At 37.2% G+C, this 20,244-nt stretch overlaps 1 protein-coding gene and 1 long non-coding RNA gene across 4 annotated transcripts in view; one reads left to right on the plus strand and one right to left on the minus strand.

The window, feature by feature from the left end:
• Nucleotides 1-5,228, minus strand: part of LOC138178252 (uncharacterized) — an 84,291-nt gene extending 79,063 nt beyond the window's left edge. The window contains exons 1-2 of the long non-coding RNA XR_011172644.1: nucleotides 4,912-5,228; nucleotides 4,087-4,235 (exon numbers count right to left, since the gene is read on the minus strand). This is a non-coding gene — a long non-coding RNA (uncharacterized LOC138178252). The remainder of the gene's footprint in view (nucleotides 1-4,086; nucleotides 4,236-4,911) is intronic.
• Nucleotides 5,229-5,542: 314 nt separating this feature from the next.
• The window catches only part of SK (small conductance calcium-activated potassium channel), a 229,694-nt gene continuing 214,992 nt past the window's right edge, over nucleotides 5,543-20,244 (plus strand). For all 3 annotated transcript variants that reach the window (XM_069109890.1, XM_069109891.1, XM_069109893.1), the window contains exon 1: nucleotides 5,543-5,689. The gene's annotated coding sequence lies outside the window, so the exon portion shown is untranslated. The remainder of the gene's footprint in view (nucleotides 5,690-20,244) is intronic.

Raw genomic sequence — 20,244 nt, forward strand, 5'->3', positions numbered from 1 at the left:
CTGCGTTCCTATTGAATTTATACGGACGTGTCTCTCGTTTAACTTCCAAACTAAAGTATTATAAATAGTTCCGGTATCGTACAAATGAAATAACGATGAAGTTTTTTATTCTGTTCCTTAAAGGAAAACGACCACAGAATCTAAAGCTTTCTGAGAAATTGTAAAGGGTAAAAGTTTCTTATATTGCGGCGATACTTTAATGCGAACTTTGAATGAACTCTTCTGCGATAGATAGTGGATAATAGAAATAGAGTAGGAAGTTACATCGACTTTCATATTGAGAAAGACATTGTACTTCTTTATAAAGTGTGTATACGAATTTCATACCATATATATTTTCTTTCTGAGAGAAATTTTTATCTTCAATGCAGCTAGTTATTGATATTGAGACTCTTTCAAACCTTGCGACGCGTCCCGTGAACTTTCGTCATGACATACAAGCATATTCCAAACTCCTACTATTTTTGTTCGACATATTCGACGAATCCATCAAGTATGACTGACGCACGGATGCGCGAAATGGATTTGCCATATGTCCATAGGAAACGTTTCTCCTCGTCGATGAATATTTCTTGCCCAAACTAAAATATAGAAAAATAAACAGATATAATTATAGTCTTCGTTATTAACATGCGATAACACTGTACGATGATAATCACGCAACAATTTCAACACAGAAATCGCTATCGATTTGATCCAATAACCCATTAATACTCTATTTGAAAGTTCTTATAATGAAATTATCATACAATTTTCAAATGAGGAAAACCATTGCGCGATTGCAGCAGGAGTGTATTAAATCGAAAACACGAGGCAAAGTACTTGGAATAAACACGACGGCGAATCAATGACCGCGGCAGGCGAAAGGGGTGAACACACGCGAACCTGCATGCGGTCCCGCTGGCGAATCCATAGTTCACGACCGCATTCGCGTTGCATGCGGCCGGTCGAAAAAGCGGGTCTCTGGGAAACCGTTAAACGGACTCGAAACAAGCGAGTTTCGCGAGCTGAATGGCCTCGTGCGGCGCGGCGGCAGAGTTTGTTAGCTAAGTTTTCGACCTGAGCGAACGTGAATTCACTTATTACAGGCCAGCAAAGTCACGCGAATGCATGTGCACGAGCCAGGAGTACATGCACCGAACTGCGCGCCGCCGCGTCGACTAAATTCGGTCTTAATGCATCGCGTGCCCTATCCGACTAAGTATCTCTCGATTGCGGGCCAATGACCCGACCCTATGAAAAGTTTCCGTCATTTTCGCGATAATGTTGAGATTTCACCTGCAACCAAGTCGCGATCTTCTACCGACTCGCGGATTTATGATGGAATTGTTACAATGGAAGCAAGCAATCGTTGATAGCTCACCCGAGATTTCTGCAATTTTCTGATACTCATCTTTTTCTTCGATCTTGACCTCTCTACGTGTTCCATGTACATTGGGGATAAGATTATTTAACTTTGGTAAGTTTTAGAATTTATTTTTTGAAACGTATTTCATGATATAACAGGTACAACACAAAGATGCGCCTCGGTTAAATTAAATCCTCGAAAGATCCCGAGAGTCATAAATAAGACGCTGAGGTAGTTACGTCTTTTCTAACGAAGTATCTCCCGCGCCGCACAAACTAAAAGGCGAGAAAATAGTTGTGACGACTATTTCGTTAGTAGGAAAAAAAGAGGTGAGGCAGAAGATTGTGTTCATGGAAATAAGAGACTTGGTAGTTTCCCGGTAGCTGGTTAATGGCTAGGGAAAAATTTATTCGCTGCATGCGATGAAGGAAGAATAAGTTTCGCGTTTTCAGAATACCGGAGAAAAATAACGCGGCTATGTTAATAGTTCTGCGATAAGAAGAATTGCGCGGGAAGAAGCGAAATATTCTGAGCATGTTTAGCGATGTCAGTACTACTGGTTTTCTCGCGTGAAAACCGCACCCGACGCGAAACTAGTTATTAGGCACGCGTAATACGCGTCGAAACGAAGCTCCGTGTAATTTCTTCGATCGCGGAATTTCGCAATGAAGCAGAGGCGAGTCGATCGTTGGCCGGTGGCCAATTATCGGATCCCTATTACACCGCGACCATTAATATCGCAATCGTAGACACACGTTCGTGGCTCGAAAATTTAACGCCGTGAGTTCCTGGAACGGAGGCGACGGAATAAATTTCGTTACATTATTTAATGACCATAAATCGTCCCTTCTTCCGTGCTACTTCACGTAAACGAGGACTTCTGCGCCGCCATCGTGCGCGCCACTCTTTGCATTTACTTTACAGCACCTGCCTCATGCTACACGCCAGATAACTATGCAGATCGAGTATAAAACCGTAATAAATATTTCTTCTAACATCGTTCGTTGATAGACGTACTGTGCATAATAGCAGATGATGATGCTATTTATTAAACCTATATGCTAAAAAATGTATTTCGCATGTTTTCCTGAAAATCTAATTTTACAGTCATATTTTTCAACCTTATCAACGATAATATAATTCATATTACCAGCATATAAGTACACTTTCGATTTTGTGTCGTCATGACAATGGATCGTGTTTACTCCGAACAATCGACTGAGAAAACGTGGCATTGCTCGTTACAGGCACATTGCGACACAACCTGCAAGGTCTGTGATATTCCACTAAGCAAGAATCTTTCTATGCAAAATCTAACATCCGACGTCGTGACGAGACTGCATCTTGAAAAAGTTTCTTCGTCGCGAGACAAATTTCCAAGCACTCGTACGTGCGAGCCACTCTGTTGTCACGAAAGAGGTGTCGTGCATACATGGTCTGTAAATGAGGTCGCACTAAAGTTTAGGCGAAGTTCTATGAACGACACGCTTGAGGATTGTGTATCGCGATATCGGCAGATCTAAGAGATTTAATAAGGAGCAAATTTCCTAATCAATAACACGATTTTCGTGTACAAAACATGCTAAATATGCTAATTAATCTGATAATATGATTTATTTTATTTCTGTAATAAGATATTAAAATAAGGAGTCTTTTTTCAGCAAATTAGACGTAAGCACAACATATGAACGTCAAAAAAGTTGATTTTAACATATACTGCAATTTTGCCTTGCCTTATTGTAGTTATTTTATGGCCGTTGCATGATCGCTTTACAGTCACGATTATATCTTAGGATTTTTTTTTATGTTACTACTTCAGTCAATATCTATCAACATATTCAAACATTTTACTAATTATGGTGGATTAATATGCAAATGTAAGATAATAAAAAGTGTAATACTTTGTTCTTCATGAAGGTGGTAATTGTAAAAAGTCTTTAATTATTACTGAAAAAATTTCTGAGATAATAAAAATCTTGAGTGTATCTATAATTGTGCGTTTATGTGTTCGTATTCAAAGAAACGGTAACTTATAATTTGTTTACAGGCGGTTTCATCGATAGTGCTTTGAGTGCTTTTTACGAGAGCTCTTTGACAAGAATGTTGATGTTTCAATGAAACTCGACACGATTCAGAAGGTAAAAGCTTCCTTCGAGACGACGCTTTACTCTTAATTATATCCGACGACATTTCGCAGTTACGCGCCAGGGTTCATTTTTACAACAGGATAGATGCAGCCACCGTAAACTGTTAGTTTCAATTTCACAGAGAACTGTCCTGCGAGTATAATTTTATACTTTCATTTTATCGTTTGAAGTGACTGTTGAATATACTTATTCCCATTTCTTAACAAAGTATTTAAAACGTGATCATTTTATTAGTAATTTGTAAAAAGTTACGTATTTTTGCTTTTTTTTATATTAATTTATCCTTACTAGATTTAGTATTTACGATTATTATGCATAAATGTTGAAAACTAACAAAAAATTTATTTGCATAATACTTACAGATTATTTTGAGAAGTTTTAGTTTCTCTTTTATTGTTAAGCCATCCTCACAACATTTGTTACATATGATTATTATTCACAAATGTTCAAGTCTTTAGCAGAAACTATTTATCTTATAACATGCTAAAGCACAGCGTCAATTAAATTAAACCACGAAAAGATTGGCGAGAATTTCAATTATTCTTACAATAACATGCAATATAATAGACAATATAAGTCGAGGTACGTTACCAATTGCATGGTATTTGAAATTTGTAGAGATGCATAATCCGAGTTTGTGTTGCTCCGGAGTCCTGGAGAACCTTATATCCCTCAAGCGTCGTCTTCAAAGTACATATGCGTCGCGGCCTATCGGGAAATCTTCGATTATCGAGAGGAACCTATTTCACAATGCAATATTATTTATGGGAGTAATTCAAAACAATGACGTAAAAATATTTCACCGAACATTTCAAATTTTATGAATTTTCGATAACACTGAAACGAATGAATGCCAATCTTATTAGTATTTCTAACTTTAATTAAACATTTCTAATGAATGTTAATATTCGATAACATCACGCACTTCGAAATATATTAACTCACTTTTATTAAAAGAGGACGATAAAGAAATGCAAGCTTACATATTCTATCCAAATACTTACACAGCACTCGCATAATTATCATTGCAAATTATCGATTTTAATCGCTGAGTTGTAACGGGCCATTTGCACATATATCGAATTTTATACACTCTCGAAAATGGCACTTCTACGATAATTCGACTTTACAACAAATATTTCATATTCAATAGCATATACTTAATCTATTTGTCCTCCTTATCGTAATAGTTATTCTCACAACACAGTCATATTATTATATTTAACATAGAACATTGCTCGTCTCTCAATTCAAACGTTTCATAATTCAAAACAAATATCTAACTGGAAACAGTGTCACCATGTTCTTCACAAAACGCGCGAATTCAAAACTTGATAGTATAAACAGCATACGCATATACATAAACAGTTCGAATGCAAGGTTAGTTTGTAACGTATCAAGAATATAAAGCAGTACCTGTATACATATATTCAGGCGATTCTTCTGCGTTGCTGGGCACATCGCAGTTATTCGTCTCATTTGACTGAACTATTCCTTTTTACCGTGAAGTAAAACAAATACATATATGCGGGAGCATCGAGAAGAGATCGTAGCACGTCGCGTCGTTCACCCCTGACACGACCACGTGACCCGAATGGCGTCGACAGCGAGTGCGACGGCCCTGAATGCCGAGCGAGACGGTGGTGCACGAAACGTGCCGATGCCGGCCGACTACGCACGAGGGCGTCGCGAAGGCAACCACGTTTTCTACCCTCGGTTTCAGTCTGTCGTGGTGTGTCCTGTCGGCCGGCTGGTGCGGTAGTACACGCGCCCTTCTCTCGTTCTCTCCCTCCTCCGTTCGTTACTCTTTCTCTGATCGGTGTTTTCTATCGGTTATATACACTCGCGTGATTTTAATCTGCGCGCGCCAAATTGTCGTTGCTCCCGTGCAACGTTCGCGGCGAGGAGGGAGGTTATTCGATGGAGGCACGGGGTCCAGTGGGAAGCCGGCGAACAGTGTTGTGAGTTCATTTTCATGTGAGCGCGAAGCGTTTACGGTTTCGGCTCGATTTTACCGCGTGCTCCAATCGACGACCGGATTGACAACGGAAGGATTTGTGACATCGAGAGGACCGTTCAACGGCGCGGATTTCATCGTCTCGTGACCACCGCAACGGACATGCATCCGGAGAAACGCTGTACCGCGGACCGATAAACGTGGCTGGCAGTTGACTCGATGCAGAGGGACGCTAAGGTAAGAGTTCAATGTACGACAACGGCACCGTTGGCACGCGAGAAACTTCGCCTCGGAAAAATAAACCTCGTCGGATAAGGTTCGAAATGTATTTCGTTCGCTATGATCGGTTGGTACACCTTGCCCGCCTATTCTGTCAACCGTTCCCCCTCCCCCTTCACGCGAATCGTCTCGCGCACACTTCGACCGTCGATCCTTCGTGTTTTATACGCGGACGCCGCCTCGTGACACGGTCGCAGCGCGTTACTTTCAACGAAGATTAATTTCCGCGGTATACCACGAGTGTGTTTCTAGATGTCCCCGTTGCTACGCAATTTCGATGCGTTCAATGACACGACATCACGTTCCTATTGTTTTAATTGGCTAAACTGATCGATCGAAACTTTTATAGCTATATATGTATACGATTCTTTCGTTAGGCGACAAGAGCAAATGCGTCTTATTTGGAATGTCTTGTTTTCAATTAAGTTTCGGGGTTATCTTTAGATTCGTTGAAATTATGAAAACATGTAGCTATTAGTAGTGTAACGATCGTCGACGTCGTGTAATATCGTTTGTATACGTTTACGAGGCGAGCCGTAAATATAAACAGAAGTTGAGAATTTCAAAATACACTTGGATCATTTATTTAATCGTTTCACGCTACACGTGTATCGTAAATTATTTGACAGATATATGTGCATTGCAAGTATAAGCGTATATGCAGTTTCTTAATTCGATTTGTAAACAGTTTCATTTAATTACAGGCGGAAATGATAAGAAATACGTAGTAGAAACAAAATGCGATATCTATTACGATAATCTGCTTGAATGTTATATATGATAATATTTGTTTTCATGTGACATTGTGTTTGGTTTATGTATGTTTCAACTTTCATGTAGGCAATCAAAATGCAACGAATATCCAATATAAGTCATCAGTATCAATCCAGTATAAGTTTCAAGCTTTAATATTTAATATTTAAATCTTTTTTAATTCTTTTCAATATATGATCTTTCTATTAGGAAACAAAAAATTCTTAAAATAAATATAGAGATAACAAAATAATATATAATATCCCACTACAGTTACAATAAAAATGAATAACCAGACTTCAATTTGAAATTTAATACTGTCGTTGTAAGCTGAACACCAGACTAGAAATGTATGTTAGTTGAGTAAATTAAACCATTCTTTATATATGATCACTTTGAATATAATCACATCCAGTGGTTAATTTCAGTGGTTAATTAAATATCATCAAATTGGGAGTAATTTATCATGACTATGTTAACGCATTTTCGGATTAACGAGTTTTAACAGCAGCCCTTTGGAATAAAAATTAAATTTAATATTCCCATATGCCAGTAAAATATGTACTTACGTAGAATAAACTGAACCATCCTGTATACGTGAGCATGTCCAATGTAAACGCGTGTGTTGTAGTTAATTAGAAATCATTAAATTGAGGACGATTTATCGTAGCTATCTAGTTTCCGGGTTGACATGCTTTAACAGGCCCGAAAAAAGGGTGGTGTTTATTAATTGGAGCCACGAATAGATAAAGAATGTGTGTGCTACGTATTTAACGAGGACCTGCGTGTCTTTCTTCGCGCTGGCGTTGAAAAGGGCAAAAATAGCGCTGGAGGCGTGTAATTTATTTGCCTGTATGTACATAACGATACGGCAAAGAGAACGCAAAGAAAAAACGATGAAAGCGAAGAGCGTAGTCAATGTATCATTGAACAGAGTAAAGAAGAAATTAAAATTTCACCGTAGGAACTTCTCATTCTATGTAACTTTCTGTGAAATACGCGGAAAGTGTGAGATCGTTCTTTATTTTCGTGCGAAGATTTCATGATCATTTTTTGTGTAAAAAGTATAAAGGTAAATAAAACTCGTGTTTCATTTTGTTTTCTTTATGTGGTAAGGTGAGAGGCTCGAAAAACATTGATATTATAATATATAGCGCGAACAGACGGGGTGTAAAACAGTGCGGGAATGAATTATAATAATACAGGGGGATAGATTAAACGGTTCTAGAAGTGGTTTGGTGAAAGTAACACACGGGCATTACTGGGCAGAGAAGAAACGATATAATGGAAGACGAAACGTAATTCAGCACGAAGTAACTTTTATGGGATCGTAACGGGCCGAAGAAGAAGATATATTGATAAGTGAAACGAATGAACTTTTTATTCGTCGGATTACGGACCCCTAAAGAAGGGACGTGATAACGATAAAGCGAATGGAATACATTCCTTCAAGAGGTAGTAAGATGTAGTAGGTTGTAGCAGGGTGCGCTATTCTCTCTAACACCCTAAGAAAACTTATTCTCGGGGTAGAAGATATATCTCTGTATGAAGAGGCAAGTTGTTGAATAACAAAACGGAGAGAGAATTTGTCAAACGGTGAATTATGATTCGTAACAATGGAGTAATAACGTCCAATTCGAATATAATCGTTATACTTTGCGGTTAGTACAAAGGAGAACTTAAAACGTATCTAAATGAAGTTACTCTTGTTGTGATACTTTGCATAAAGCACGAGTAGGCAAGCTTTGAACGAAATTTTCGCACAAATTGTTTTCCAAGGGTTGGTCCGCGCCTGCATAAAGCAGTCTAATTAAGTACACTGATAAAATTTAGCGAAGGATGGTCGGGAGATAATGAAGTTGCTTCTGTATCGTGGAAATTTGAAAATCTCATTTGTACCAGCAAAGAACGTTCGATCCTTCGTTGTCCGTTTCATTCACTGTTCTTCCTTGTAACTTGCTTTTTCATCGCCACCCGTTTTACAAAAAGGTCGCCTAAGCATTGATCAAACTTTCAAAAGTTCTGTTCATCCGTTTCTCAAGTTTGTGCATAGGAGGTCGCTCGTATCAGGGACTGCAGAGAGATCCGTAAGTTAATATGTTCTTTCACGACAAGGCTCGTGTTGAAACAATAAATGCACGAAACGCCGCAATAACACTGTTCTTGATGGGGAAATTTAAATATTCCATTTAAAAGAAGTTAATCTCCTTGCAAGAATATTTCCTCGTGGCTCGACTTCGATCACATTCTTGTCCACTTCGTCGACTGCTTCTATTTTTGCATTGAAATATCGTTATTACTCATCCACTCCTCTTCTTTTTTTCTACAAGCTCGTATTGGGAGTTCTCAAAATTGAGCATAAGCGCTCTGTAAACATGCTTCGATGTTTTCATGTTTTGAACGCGGTCGCTGGTGGAACGATGATGCCGTTAACACGTTCTCCTCGAATGTTAAAAGCACTGTTTATATTCGGTAAAGGAAACAAAAGCACATTGTAACTGCGTCACGTTAATAATAATACAGCTGTGGTATTCTACTCGTTCTGATATATCGCTTATTCCAAAAATATGATATTACAAGATAAATTTAAAAAATGTACACCCGCAGCGGATTGCTCGATATTAGATTGGTAAATATAGATAGCTAAACAAAAATAAATTAAATACACCGTTCAAAGGAATGAAGGAGGTAGGGCGAATATTAGCTTACCGATGCTTTGGATATCTTGTTGCGGAATATCGTGGGTTTGGTGTGATTTATCAATAAATCCACTACTAGCGCGAAAAAACTGTATTTTGTAATTTATTGCGCGATTCGTGAGAGCCGAAGGATTTATCGCAGACTGAGTCCGGAAAATTTAAAGTACTTTTAAAAACTGTCATATATATGTCATACGAATGAAGAAAGGTATGTTGCTATTTAGATGATCAAAACTTAATGGACAACATATAATGATTACGTCGTACGATTGAAGTATAGGTACATTTAATATAATGTAGATGGAAGACATTTCTTCTTACGCCGAAGAAATATTTATTGGGACGGAAGAAAAATTGAGCCGGGAAAGATAAAGGATTGTTACCCCACGCATTTTGTGTTTCGGAAACGATGCTACGATTTGTCACGTGAAACGATCTTGAGTCTGCTGTGTGGTGTTCTCCATGCAACACAACAGACAAGAATTTATCGAATTCGAATCCAATGATTGATGAGGAACTCGCGTGTTGGAACTATGATCTCTTCTTATCTTGCGAGAAATAGTATGGTACAAAGTAAACGGAGACATAAGTAATCCATACGAAAACGAAGATTGCTTATTGCATGGTATATAAAATGTAAATCATCAATATAATTCTGGATTGACGGAAGAAAATTTTATACGGATGTAATCGAGTTTCTGATTGAAGAGTACACGGTGGAACAAAAAGATGATAATAAGAAATACCTGATGCATGCAAACACGTGTATATTTAAATTGAGTAGAGTTAAATTTATGAACGCGGCGACACATTTTCAGAAGAACAATTTCACGTAGATCCCATGGGAGACGTGTAATCTTAGCAAAGATGATAGAAGCGAGAGCCCCGCTTTGGTCGTTCAAAGAGACACGAAGTAAAACAAGAATGTTACTTTTAATCATGTAATGTTGTTGATGTGTTACTGAATCATATATTTCTTCATCGATTAACAATTTATTTAGAGAAGAATGAGATACATATTGGAGTGGCAAATGAAATAGGTATCAATTAAATAATCATAGGTTATAAAATAAGTAAGTAAGTAAGGTTGAAATATAAATGTAAAATATCCAGTGGTTTTGCGAAACTTTAACTAGAAAAAAATTGGTAAAAAATATATAGAAATGACAACCCACACTAGATTAAAGGTCTGATTTTTTAATTCCAAATTTAAAGTTGAAATTTAAAGGGCAAAGTGATGATTTTATTACTTGGAGGTCGTCGATAGGAAAAGAATGGGTCAATCGGATTGATGGACTGAGATTCCAACCCGAATCTTTCGCAAGTCTGTCCAGTGTTCTAATAATTGAGTTCTCTAAGCCACCGATCAATTCCTTTTTGTTACCTTTGATATTAAAGAATTGATCCTTCTGAGGTCATTCCGGGCGATGTTCAAAATTTAATGTTAAAAAGATTACATGGAACGAGTTGCAGATAACAAGTTATGTCATCTTCTCCTATAATTAATTGGGAGATCACAAAAAATGATGGCGGGACGTATAAGTGACAAATACTTCAACGAGAACCGTAAATTTGAAGTGCGCGAGTTTTATATGTCAAATAGAGTTTGCGAGTGGTGATATTTTTTCGTGACGCGAAAGGGGAGAGATCGTGGCATGGAAACGCACATAAACGTGACAAGGTATAGATTCAAATTTAACCAGAAAGGACAAAAAATACTTCCCCTGGGGCAAACTACGTTTTGCATAACGAGAATCGAACGTTCCTTGTTTACCTATATCTGTTTCAAAACATACGCCTGGTCGAACCAAATATTTTTAGTATCTGATATTTATGCATATTCACTAGCACCTTACATAATAATTTACACCTTTTATTGAAAAGACCTTTTCGTTATTTAATATTTCATTCTGGGACGTTTCAAATTCGCGGTTAATTCGCTTCCCAGATTTAGATTTAGAATGAAATTGACAGATTTTATGCTAGAAATCCTTTTATAGAAATTATTAAATGGTTATATTTTAAAGTTTGTCGATGAAGACGAATCTTGAATGAAAGAGCGAAGGATGAGAGGGAAAAAGAACAGAAAGAAAGGGAAGGATGGAGAAAATGATGACGTATAATGTCTGCTTGACGTAAAATTTTTATATCCTACCACAGCACTACTTAACTCTAAATGTTGTTTTATTATAATTCATTAAAGACCTCTACCACAGCTTTTACCATAAATATTCTTACTTCGCTTGAACTCTTTATAAATTTCTAACCATATATTTCCATAATTCTTAAAATTAAAATAATATCATAGAAAACGTTATATTAGAAAAATTCGAAAGGATTACTGCAGCGGAGTAAGCGATATTTGCTATTCGATTTTCCAGAAGGAACCCGACAGAACCGAGCGCACTTTTACCTGCTCTTGTGTAAATGGGAGAGGGAAGATTTATAGAAATCCGTCGTTAGAGTTAACTTATTTATCGGACAAGGAATGCAATAAAAATCGTGACAGAGATACCACCATATTAGAGAATAAATTCGAATTTCACAGATTTAACGGTTTACAGAACCTCACACGGAAAAGCTTCCACTTTCCAAATAAGATAAATAAGATTAGAAAGACACGAAACGGAAAGTTGGTAACGAAATGGACCGTGAGCACCAATAGCACCGGAGACCATTGGATAACTCGGTCCCTGGATCGAAAACTAAGATCAAAATATCGTCTTTTCGTCGAGAGAAGAATAGAGCTCGAATCCCATGGTATTTGATTGTTCACGGGAGGACTGACCTGGGGCGGAAGAAGTGGTATATTTCAGAGGCGGGCGTTGTGTCAGCTCGATTGCACCGTCGATTTTTGGCGTGAGATGGAAAATTGAAAAACCCCTGGCCCGCGTCGAACCATGCCATCCATTCAACCAATCGACTTTCAATCCTCTCTTCTTATCTTACGGATAAGAGAAGGAAAGAAGAAAAGAAGAGAAGAGAGCAACGCTTTTGTGAAGCGTCTTCTCCCTTCTCTCGAAACAAATTGAATTTTGCTAGAGTCCAAGAGAATGAGGAAAAATGGAAAAAGGGTTGCGGAGAGCGTGTGCTAGAGTGAAATAGAGTCACGATTTATTTTTACCTCGGACGCAGTACCGGAAGGTACTGTTTTTTACTCGATGTAGAAGGTCTCGGGTATCGCTGAGAGCTTTCCAAGTACAGGAAAGAAACCAGAGGGAAAGGGAAAGGAAGACAGATCCTCGAAGAGATAGAAAGGAAAACTAGAGGCGCCGTGACTCCGGAAGAAAGTTCAAAGTGCACCTCCTCGTCTTATCCTCGAGAAGCGTTACGCCGCTTTACCGCATCTAGGCTGTGCCCGTTGTTTTGTACGGAGCTTCTAAAAGTTACGTATGACGAGAGGTTGCCCCTTTGAGCTCGTCAAGCTTCGTGCTCGTGAAAATTACAAGCTGCATCGTAACGAGTACGATCTTCAAATACGACCATGAAACTACCTTTGATGTACGGGAACGTATGTACCGATGAATGCGCTATCTTTCTTTTCGAATTGGCGTCTCACTTTGGATTCTGCAAATCGGGACGACGTAGTTTCGTGTATTGTTCAGAATGTTTTAATTATGTTCTTCAAAGAGACGCGTGTTTCTTTCGTTCAGTTATCGATCATTGGTTTTTTAAATGTATTTTGTTTCTTAAGTTACATTTAATTTTAGTTAGTATAGATTTTTATTTGACGTAGAATGGATCGAATTCTATTATCCTGTCAAGAAGTAAGAAAGAAAAAAGTAATTGGTTCTAATCATAATCGAGTTAGGGTCAAGCATTGTGAACAAGATTTCACAATTATCTGATTATGAGAAGATCTTGAGAGAGCTCTAACGAAGTACAAAATGATCAAATGCTTGCCGACCTGTAATTTTGTTACTTCCAGAGACTCGTTTGCGGTAGTTGAAGAGCTCTTCGACAAGAACGAGCTTTTTAAGTAATAAGTGACTTAATATATTTTGTCGATGTTGATTGTTTGTAATTTTTTATTATACACGAGGAAAGTGGAATTTTCAATGCTAAAAGGGAGCATTAATTATTTCGAACATCCAATTATCATTTTGCCAGCTCAGTTTACTATTTTATCATTCGTTAATGTTAATTTAATTCAACGTAATAATGTAATATACGGAGATATGTTATATTAGCAATATCGAAATTAAATTTGCTTTTGTTGATATTCGATTAAATCTTGGTAATTAATGCTTATTTTACCAAAGGATGGTATGAAGCTTAACGCGTCGAATCTCATCACGTTATTGTATTTGTATTTGTTTTTAACGCTAGAGCTTTACAGAACCGTGCCCACCTCGAACGGAATACCGAAGAATCTTAATGAACTTGTGACGCGTTAATCGCGCGAATTGAAATTTACGACTGCAAACACGGTGGGTGATTAATCGCGAGTATTATCAGAGACGGTTCACTGTGAAATATAACGTAACACGACGTAGGCTTTACATTATGCTAACTGGAGCTTTACCTTCTAAAATATTCCCTGTATTATCCATATCGGAATATCTGTATCGTGAATCGTTTGTTTTATACGTATTTCGAATCATATTCTACAGATTATTTGTTATGTTATCCTCTGCCTATGGTATTCCCAAATAAACCTAAAACCTAGAAAACCTAAATAAAAACCTAAAAATACCGGATGGCGAACAAACTTATTACATAACCTAATATCTATCAATTTTTCAATTTTTCTACAGTTTTCGTTACAAAGCAAAATTCCTCTAATTTTTTACTATATCATAGTTCATTTTTTTTTCTTAGAAAATTGATTAAACTTTTGCGATTTTCAAAGACCTTATTGGATCTTTCGAATGAGCTTCAAAGAAAGAAACGTAATCGAAGATTGAATCGGAGGCAAAAAGAACGCTTTAAGCGAAACTGGATGACAATAAAATCACGGAGAAAGTTAGAAATTAAATCTCCGACTGAGTTCACGTAGTTGCACATTTTTATGTATATTTGAATGTATGAAGTAAAGCGGTCATAAAGTTTTGGTTATTAATCTTTAGGATTCTTATTTTTCGTATCTCTACCTAAAATAGGCAGATCCTCTTCTACAGTTCACGTATACGGAAATAACCAAAAACGTTGGAAACAGGCAGCATAATGTGCTCCTAGTTTAAAGCGGAACATGTAAATCAAGTGGAGCTTTCGTGCGGCGAGGACGATGTCCGTTGTAACGAATTTAATTTAATAAGTTTCTTCGGTCATGAAGTAAACGTGTAAATAAGTCGTGCGAGAATAGCTGGTTATTTGAATTATGTATAAACCTTCTGCTTCCTCTTTTGTTTCCGTGTTACTGTATGCGCTCTGAAAGAGATGTGACTTAATATTTTATAATTAAAACACATGCAGAGAATAATTTATCATTATATTCAAAGTTTGAAGTTCGTTGAATATTGAAGTAACCTGCAAAACCTTTAATCTCCGCGTTTTTCCGTTCAATTTTCTGCAGTGTAGCCACCCTGATTCGTTTTGTAAGAGAAGAAAATCAAGAACACTTTAGAAAATACATCCGACTTGCGACAGCGGAAGAAAATATAAAACGAGGAAAAGCATTACTCTCGCTTGTGTTAGAATGAGTATTTCACGGGCCGTTATGTTCGTTTACCGTTTTCATCTCGTAAATTATTTCTTGGCATCGATCGCTCTAATGGTCACGCTACACTGAAACCTATTAATTTGCAAATTAGATGCAAAATGAATTATTGATCGAGATTCCGTAACTACGCTGGAAAGGAGATCGCCGTTGATGCGTTTCGCCCGCAACTTGTTAATTTGGTATGTGTAAAACATGGATTTTCGAAAATCGCCGAGTTTATTATTACCGATGAATCATATATTACGAAACTATAAGTTAATAATTGCTTCAAGAGAAAATCTGTTCCATGTTGGTATTGGATCATTCGATGAAGAGAACATTATGGTTCTCGTTTCAAGATGAAGACAGAAGACAAAATTTTAAAATTCATGTTATTTTAAGATATAACCGTCCTTGGTATTGATAACTATTCGTTAATCGTGGCTAATTTGTTTTAAAATATCTATCAGATATACGTATATCTCGTAATCTTCATTTATGCAAATGTTATGCATATAGTATTTTCACAACAATGTATCTCTTTCAGAAAATGTATTTGAAACAGAATGTAGGTTATATATCTCATAGTCAGTGCAAAAATTGCATTCGATTAGTTTGTCTGGCAAAATCCACATAATGTCCTGATATGTCATCGATGTATGAATTAATTATTAATACACGGTGGAACATATAAATTTATAATGAGCGAGAAACAGATACTAGCGTTATTTGTTTCGTTACTAATTATTAGCGTGTTCTGGTATTACAAACTTTTCTACCGCGATAGAATGTATTTTGAGAAGTGGCTATTTTTAAAAATAATACTTGCTTGAAAATTCATAATACGCGATGAAACCTAGTAAAAGATAATAGTCTAGCGGAACGTGTAAAACAGAACGAATATACCATAAAAAGGCATAATATTAAAAACGTAACTGCCGGAGTGGCTCTTTCATCCATTACTTTCCTTCCTTAAATCGCTATAGATCTGATGTTACTCTTCAAATCACCTCGTTTTTCCACAACTTTTCTTCTTTTCAAAACCTCTGAAACACCTGGCCTGTTCGATGCCTAGCAACATACGTTATTCTTTCCTCGCGCGATTCATCTTTCTTTTACATGCGAGATTCCACGGTATACATCGAGCTTATAGACTTTCTTAGTATTTAATAGTAATAATAAAAATAAGCAGGAATTTCCCCGAAGGCATTTGAAAATGTCCATTTAGGAATGTTTGACTCTCGGAGCTATCGATAAATTTGCATTTCAGAGCATCGAGATTGCAGGGAGACGATAGAGGCGGGGACACCGTAGAACCATTGAGACAGTTAGAGCATTAACAGGGCGGCATATAATCATACTCAGCCTAAAACCATCCTATAACGGTTTAACGATCCTATCCTGCCACAATCTTTTTCTCGATTACGCGTTCGCATACATTTGCATAGTTACGCTTTGAAATATCGAAATCGCCTTTCACCAAAACTGACGTTTCCGTTGGACGCAACACGTAGACAAGGGCCACGTGACACATCGATTTACGAAACAAGCGATTTACCTTTATCCGACTCTGCCCTTACAAGGGATTATGCTTTCGATATCGATAGTTCATCGATGGCTGCGTTAGAATATCAAGAAACGTAGAATGGAACAAGATCGTGTAATAAGTTCGTCGACATTTCTTTAAAAGAGAGTGAAAGATTTTTATTTCTATATTATAAGATCTATTTTAACACAGATGTATACACTGTTTTGTCCTATTATCCTTATTGTTATTAATTATTCAGTAAATAAATGTTTAAAGTTGGAAAGATTGCACGGATTGTCGTGCGTTGAAACAGTATTGATGTTTTCGAGGTTGCATCGATAATGGTGCGGTTAGTAGCTCTTAGTTAATTCTACTTAGCAAGTAGAGTAGTTTAATGGTTAGTTGTTTGGAAGCATATCATGCGAGCTAAGTCAATGTTCACTTTAATATTCCGCGATATTGCGCTGTTAATAAATGCACAGCGTCAAAATTTGAATTAGATATAAACAACAAGAATTTTTATTTAATTAAAATAACTACAAAAAATGCTCACACACGATAAACCACAAAATATTCAAAATTCAAGATAGTGCTTGGTTAACTGTCCTTCGAATTTCCCATTTTACGCTTTAGTTTTTGTCTTTTCAAAACGCTTCGATCTTCTATTATACATGAAACTTGCACAGCACAGTCTTTATAAAATTAAATAGACATTCTCAGGACGAGTTTAGGCACAATTTATACTTTCAACTAAGAAAGCCTTGCAATCGTTGTTCGTTTAATTTATGTTATGGTTCACCTATGAGGTTTCACGACGTTAGGTGAGCACATAACGTATGGATTCGAGCGGCATTAAAATGGCAAATGAAACGCAGAAATATGCAAGAGGGTGAGAACAGATCGAAATAGCATGTTATAATCGCGGGAGGAGAACGGGTTGCGACTGCAAAGGATTAAAGCAGAGAAAATATTGGCGAGCAGCGCACCAGTTCAACACTCGAGATGTTGCATCGAGAGTCGAGAAAATTATAAATAAACGAACGCTCGTACGGTCGCGGCAGGGGAGGCCTTGGAAGTATAAAAACGGATAAATCAATGTGCAAAAATTGTTCCACGGCGATTTGAAAAGCCATGGCCATGAGATCGTTTGGGTTCAAGATCAATCTCACTTTCGATATTGGTCGCGATCGTTGCACAAATCGACGTCGCGATGCCAGTTTCCGCTGCTTTTACGATCAATGCACTAAACGCATCTGCGAGATGATTTGCAAACGAGCTCGTAAAATTTATCGTCTTCCTACTTTTTTGTGACTGCGCTCGTTTTCCGATCGTATAAATTATAATTTTGCAGCTTTTCCGAATTATTATTACCCTCTTGCGATTGCACCATGTGAGTGATAGGGAAATACACGTGTGTCGCACGCGCATTATCCTGCAACACGTGCAACTTCGAGTTGATCTTGATTTGAACCGATCTGTTGATTTGGAAAATTGTAGCGATTTGAGAATAGTCGATTTTATATATTTACTATTTAGAGTGAAGTTTATTATGTAGTCGTAGGAACCTGTTTGTATTTCTCTCTTTATTGACACGTGTTCTACCCTCTTTCAATTAAAGCGCAATGAAATTGATATTATTGATAATGTTTGAACATTTTCATTTATTTGTAATATGGTTTATTATTCCGTGAAAATTCTTCAAAATAGATAGCAGTGAGAATTAATAATAGATAATTGTGCGGTGATGTGGAGTAGAAGATATTTCACCGTATTTCGAAATGAATTCATCACCTTTAATTATTATTTCACGTTACTGTCAACGCTTTACTGCAGTGGCGCGTGTTTTAATAGCGTATCTGCTTTCGTGTTCGCAATTTAACCGCATTTCCTCTAAAAAGGAGAACCGTGTAACGTTCTTTGGTCTTGTTTTACGTAATTCGACGATATTTTCATCAAGACCGAAAAACATTTGTCCTTCCGAAGGAAAACTTTGTTCTTTCGTATTTTACATGTAGTTGGTTTGCTGGATGAGCGAGACGTCTAAAAAAATTACACATTAATAAAAAAAAGAACATTTCATATATTACAACCTAACGATTTAGTAATTTTCTATTTCAAAATTTCTACTTTAAACCAAATTTCAGGAGAATTTAATTCTCTTATTTGTCACTCTTTCAACAAATAGACGGTATCCTTTTTCATTTATGTCCTCGCCAGAAACATAAAATATTTGGGAACAGCAATGCATTAGACAAAAAATGTGAAAAGTTGCTCTATATAAGAGGGTCGATGTTTCTTACCCTTTCTCACGAGATATTTCGACATCTCCTCGCGGAATTCTGCTATTTGCTGTCAATCAGAATCACTCAAGTGTCAGATGAGTACACTTTGATCCTGACAGGAATACCTTTTCATGGTATTTCGTACGTCTATTATCGACATTTTCACAACGATTCTCCCTCGGAAAAGAACGTCTTTCTGATCGTGAAGAAACGTTTTCAGAGAGAGTCTCAAGCACGCTTCTTCGCATTCCTTCTGACGAATGACCTTATTACCGGGCCTTAATAAGCCCTGTCAGCGAGGTCACGTTCACGTGCACACAGGGCCGAGATTTAAGATGTGAACCTTGGAATTTATGTGCAAACGATGCGGTCTGGTGTTGAATTATTGGCGCGTTGCCTTCGACAGCTTTTGAGAGGCCGAGAAATATGCACGGACTCCAAGAAATCGTGGAATCGCCAGTTTCGATAGGTCCCCAGGTTAGATTAGGAAGCAAAGATAAAGATAATGCAGTGAACAAATAAAAGGCTAAGATGTTGATGAAACTGTAGACTACGAGGATAGATGGAAAAATTACAAGAATTACCGCTAGGGGTTGCTTTATTTCTTACTGTCATTGCCATTCCGGAAACTTTCCAGTCTGCCTTCGTATTTCATCTCTTCAACGATTTTACTCAAGACTCTGTCGTTTCTTATTCGTACCGTACTGTTAAAGATCTCACGCATAATATAAATACTTGCCACGTGCCATCAAATTCCCACATAACACTATATATACATCTCAGTTTACTCTTGCATTTTTCGAATTCTTCCTCACTTATTCACATAAATTTTCATTCCGACATTATTTAGCGGTTGACACAAATCTCCTCGCAGTTTCTTAATATTTTTTCGCTGTGCTCACAAAAGGTATAAATTTTCATAAACATCTACAGTCCACTGAGAAGTATCATTGAGAAAACAATATTTGCGAAATTTATTGGGCATATTTAAATGAGATCGTATATGCAACTGTATTTAATCGATTTTTTTCAAAATATCAGCGTATAAATAAAGCTTGTACTACTGGTAAGAATGGAATAACATTCTTCAGAACGGCGAATCTTGAGTAAATAAATGTCGATTCCGTGCAGCATCGTTTTAGGAAAGAGTTTCGAAACGAACGAAAGGGGACAAACAACGCAATTGAAAGGATTTCGCGATATTAGATATTTCGTGAGCTTCGATGGTTTCGCTAGAATTTTATTTATCCTCTAGGGGAATGACAGCACTTTAAAGGACAAAATATCAAACGAGTACGAGAGCCGCTCAATAACGAAACACAACGAGCATAAACTACGGACTTTTCTGCGCTTTCTAGAAAACGCTCATCTTTAGAAATATGTAGTTTTTTCACTTTTTTACGTTCCCTTTTTTTCGATTATGCAGCATAATGAGGATTTGTTTGTGTATATCGTTCGCACGCGTGGCGGAGTTCTCTGGTCCGTTTCTTCAAATATTTTCAAGTTCAAAGGAAAACCTTGGCAGCGAAACCGAATCGTAGATTTAAATTAAAGCGTACCGCGACAAGAATGTACTCGCGTTAAGATTCTGAATGACGTGTAATTATTTT

Source organism: Bombus flavifrons, chromosome 3, assembly GCF_040668555.2.
Source record: "Bombus flavifrons isolate JBK064 chromosome 3, iyBomFlav1_principal, whole genome shotgun sequence".
NCBI lineage: Eukaryota > Metazoa > Arthropoda > Insecta > Hymenoptera > Apidae > Bombus > Bombus flavifrons.